The sequence below is a fragment of the Anser cygnoides genome, chromosome 15 (assembly GCF_040182565.1).
Source record: "Anser cygnoides isolate HZ-2024a breed goose chromosome 15, Taihu_goose_T2T_genome, whole genome shotgun sequence".
Lineage (NCBI taxonomy): Eukaryota > Metazoa > Chordata > Aves > Anseriformes > Anatidae > Anser > Anser cygnoides.
The window spans coordinates 16,925,076-16,929,642 of record NC_089887.1 but is presented as its reverse complement, the minus strand read 5'-3'; the positions used below and the strand labels follow the sequence as shown (position 1 = coordinate 16,929,642).

Below are 4,567 nucleotides of genomic sequence, written 5' to 3'. Positions count from 1 at the left end.
TACAGAGCAATCTTGACAAATCTGATGGCTGAAAGATGTGACTAGATTTGGTAAATATTAATATAACATTAAAATGGTTAGATATGTTTAAAGAATGATTTTATTCTTATTACTGCTGTCAGAAACAAAAGATGAGGTATTGGCAGGATAGAAGAGGCAAACCAAATAATGAAATATCAAGATGTTTGAAGGACTCATAAAATACAGATGTGCTTCTCTAATCTTTCTGAAATGGATCCACATTTACTACCACATGCGTCTCTTCATATATAAGTATCTCTTTCTGTATATATTTATATGTATATGTAAATATTGAGAGTCTGAGAGGAAGAGAGAAAACAAAAAAATTGTTAAAAAAATTAAGTGGTAATTTAAATTTCAATTTGCATTACTTTAAAAAAAATAAATTCACCTTGGATCATTAAAAAAATCCAGTAAAAAGCTATAGGTTTTTTTCAAGTTTGTAATCAAACATGTTTTTCAGTAATATTTTTTCCATTATATTTGACTTTAGAAATTCTGCCAGGTTCTGATTATTGTGATTAAAATAGGAGCAGTGAATGTACAATGAAGGTGATGAAAAATGGAAGAGAATGTTTTGCATTCAACACCCCTATCTGAGTCATCAAGGAAATTAACGTTTAATTAAAAACCTGATATTAGAGAAATAGCTGTGTGGTTTTTTTTTTTGTTATAAAAAGATGATGACAAATTGTGAAATAGCTGTATTAATAAGTGCTCCAAGGTAGTTATAAGGCAAATTTCACCAACATGGCTAGGCAGTGCTTGTTACTGACTTGGCAGGGAAAATGCTAATATCCTAATGGATTGATTTAAGAAGCACCAAGTAATTTGTAATACTTCAGGGAAGTCCAGTGATTGCACTTACAAGGAATATAAATGGAAGCCAGAATGAAGTGCTGAGATATGCAGAGGGAATAAGGATTCAGTCATTCCAATGAGGTTAGTCATTGGGATTCTGCAATCATCACAGAAATATTTGTTGCTTAGCAGGACATCAGCATGCACCAATGCAATTTAATCCTTTCCAAAGTTTCCAGTCCTTGCTTTCTGCTCGGCCAGGCTCTTTCCCATCTTCTTGTTTTGTCATCTTGCCTTTTTCCTCCATTCGTGTCTTGTTTTCCCTCTTCTTTTTGACACCCTTGGCAACATAACACTTGTTGCTCAACATATCAAGTACTCAAAACTGAAACCAGACTGGGCATCATCTCTTTTATCTATTATTTAGCAGGGCAGGCTTTTGAAAGCAATGAGCGCTGTTAAACATAAAGACTGCTGGATACCTCAGCAGACAGCATGGCTCAGACATGCCCCAGCTCAGACATATGATGGTGGTGGAAGTAAAAGAGAAATAAAAGTAGTAGTAAAGTAAAAGAGAAAAACAGGTGGCATTACACAAGCCATGGCATTACACAAGCCAGCAGGACAAGGTTATTTGTATGACACAGGTTAATTTTCTCCAGATTTATTTGCTTCCTAAAACTTAATGCAAAGGGGACAGTCAGTAAATATCTCATAAGAGATTGCTGCTTGTGCTAGTTTAGACTGAGACTGGTATTTACAAAAATGCGGTCTGAGAAGAGAGAGCAAAACCCTGTTCTAATTATGGAGATACATCACAGTTCCCGGTCCCCTCATATTCCCGTTGGCAAAATGTGTCTGTGACCTTCTCGCTTCTTCCTAACCACAAGCCCCATCATCTGACATCATGCGTGATATCAGAACTTGGAGTGAGCTTCTCAGAAACTTTGTCCTTTCCTGAGCTTTCTTCACTGTGCACAGAGCTATAAAAAATTAATCCAACCAACAGTAAACAGAGAAGGGCAAAACATTATCTGTGAGTGTTTCATCACTTGAAATGCTGAACAATTTCTAAGGTTGGACAACTGTCTCCAACTCCTTGCCTTACCAATGTGTTCTTAGTGCTGGCTTTATTCCTTCTCCCTATGAACAAGGCATCATACATCATCAATTGTATGATGAGAACCTACAATTTCCTGAGTGGTCTCTTTGAGTCTAGTTTTGTTTGAAACCTAAATTTGAGTAGAAGCCAGGTTGTCTTAACTACTTTTCCTGGGCTCCCTACTCATTCTTCCTTTTGTAACTTGGAGGCATGTCTGTCTTGGATGTAGAAGGAAATAGAGAGAAAGAGCAGACTGTTAGGCTACTGTCATAGAGATTCTGCTTTGGCTTCTAGTATTTGTGGCTAATACTTAGAAATTAGTCAAGTTGGATTTTTACATTTCATGTGTGATTATGCTGGGCATAATTCTGCTGTCACTCATGCAAGAATAAATACTGAAACTAATGGAGTTACATGAAAATAAAACTGATCTAAACGAGAAGAGAATCAGGCTCCCTATGGATACAAGATCAGATTACTACCACACTTTAATTTACACTAAAACTCCTTTATACCACTCTGACAGTCAAAAGTGATTTTAAATTGGTGGAACAGTGATAACCACTCATTTTAAGATGCTTTTATGCTCCCAGAGCAGTGGTAAAGTCTTTAGTGTCAGTGAATGAAATTCCCTGTTAACAGGCACAAAACCCTGTAAAGAAAGCAGAGCTCAGCAGCAGGTCCTGGCACCAGAACTGCCCTCCCTGCCCGTGGGCACATCACTTCTTACACTGGTGCTCCCTTTTTGTGCTAGAGAGAGCACCAGTATCCGCAGCCCAGGAACTGCTCAATGCAAGGTGAAACAATGGTAATTTAGGTTCTTGCTGGCATGTTCAGGTGATGGTCTTGATGCTGGCCCCTTTGGGAATTGCTGTTTGAGGGACATTCATTTTGGCCATGTTTTCGGTTTTGCACAAGCAGACCAATACACAGTTGTCTGCAGGAAGTCTTACTCAGGTAGATCACATTTCTAATGCTTGTCTGTTAATAAGCATATGATGGGAGGCAGAACATTTCCTTCGTGTGCTGGAGAGTCTCCAGTTAAATGATTAATCAATATTGGAGTGGGTCCAATTGAAACAATTAAACAATAGTAAAATATCTTCCTTCTGCTTGAGTGGGGAGCGGTGCATTGTGCGAGTCTATCCATCAGGCAGGAGTCACTGCGAGGCAGGAGTATTGTGTGAGTAGGCTGAATCTAAAACACAGGATCAAGGTACCAAAACAGGTCTGCTCCATTCAGCAGATGAAGACATTCGTCAACCATTGGCCAGCAGGGTTTGCTGTGTCTGGGTCTGCTCAGAGCCAACAGGGAGGAGGCAGGGAGAAGGCTCTTTCCAGAGCACTGGAAGTCTCAGCTGGAATGAGCATCTGCTCCGAAGTTGCTCTTGTGATTCTTCTTGGCAAGAAACTGTATAACCAGCTTTCTTGTAAAATCTCCCAAATTCTTCTTTGCTTTGACTCTGTGTATAGAACTACATAACTGTTGGATAATGTGTACTGCTATGATGAGTCCTGAAATTTGATGTTAAATGAAATGTCAGATAATGAAACTGTAAATCCTGTCTTCTTAAAAGTGACTGAATGAACTGCTGAAAATAACCCATCATCTTCTTGAGGAGCAGCCAGGTTAGATGCTAATAATGGCATTTCCCAAACAGACAGTGACGCTGACTTTTTGTATGTGGTATACTGGGACCCCATTGCTGACCTGAATGCAAGATGAGGAATGAAATAGGTTTAAGTAATACAGAAAATCTGATGATACGTTTAAGATGATTATTGTTTGCCTGTCACCTTATAGAGCCTTCCTAACCCCACGGGATCACTGAAGAAGATAACTATGATGCACACATCATAGGCCGGCAAATATGCTGCAGCTCCTGATGACTTACTTGGAGAGGCAAAACAACTATTTTTGTACTATTTCCGTTAAGTGTCTAATAAATGCTGTCATTTTTTATACTGCATATTAAAGTTGTTTAAGTATGAGATGAGCACCAAAAAAATCAAAATACAAGTGACTCTGTAAATATTTGAAGCTTAATTAGCTGGTAATATTTTAACAAAATATATATAAAAAAAACAGCTTGTTTATTCAGTTCAGCATTAAGAGCTATGCTTTATTTGTTACTTGATGATGTGGTACTGCATGCCTCTGATTTTATAATCTGTTGACTCAAATCACAGACCGTCAAGCACATTTCAAGATTATCCATGTTTGCATGTCAGATTATATTTTTTAGGGAACACGTCTTCTATTTATTCTTAACTCTGCTGATGATTTTCTCAGATTTCTGCCATATGCTACACGTCACAGGTGAGTATTTTGCTGTCTTAAAATCTGACAACTCTGTATCCAGTTTATTAGTTCTGTCATCTCAGCGTTGCCATTAGCATTGAATTACAACAGTGGATATTTAAACACTGGATTATGGCTCCAAATATTTGTTAAAATAACAAATAGCAAGGTCAGACATTTTAAGAAGTGTCAGTAACCCTTTAAAAACATCAGTCAGTCAACAAAGGCAAAAAAATGATGTAGTGACTAATTAAACAAAATTTGCTCTACGTTTGTGTCTACTTAGTTATACTGCAGTTTTATGCATCTATCTTGATGTGGATTTTATACGTAAATCACAC

The 4,567-nt window shown here is 37.7% G+C and overlaps 1 long non-coding RNA gene across 2 annotated transcripts in view; it reads right to left on the bottom strand.

Annotated features, from left to right (window-relative positions):
- LOC106041232 (uncharacterized) overlaps window positions 1–4,567 on the bottom strand; it is a 238,313-nt gene that overhangs the window by 16,564 nt on the left and 217,182 nt on the right. Inside the window, exon 7 of one of the 2 annotated variants that reach the window (XR_010825065.1) lies at window positions 151–3,635. The exons of the other annotated variant lie outside the window; for it this stretch is intronic. This is a non-coding gene — a long non-coding RNA (uncharacterized lncRNA). Of the gene's footprint in view, window positions 1–150; window positions 3,636–4,567 lie in introns of those variants that run through there. 2 annotated transcript variants of the gene reach the window in all.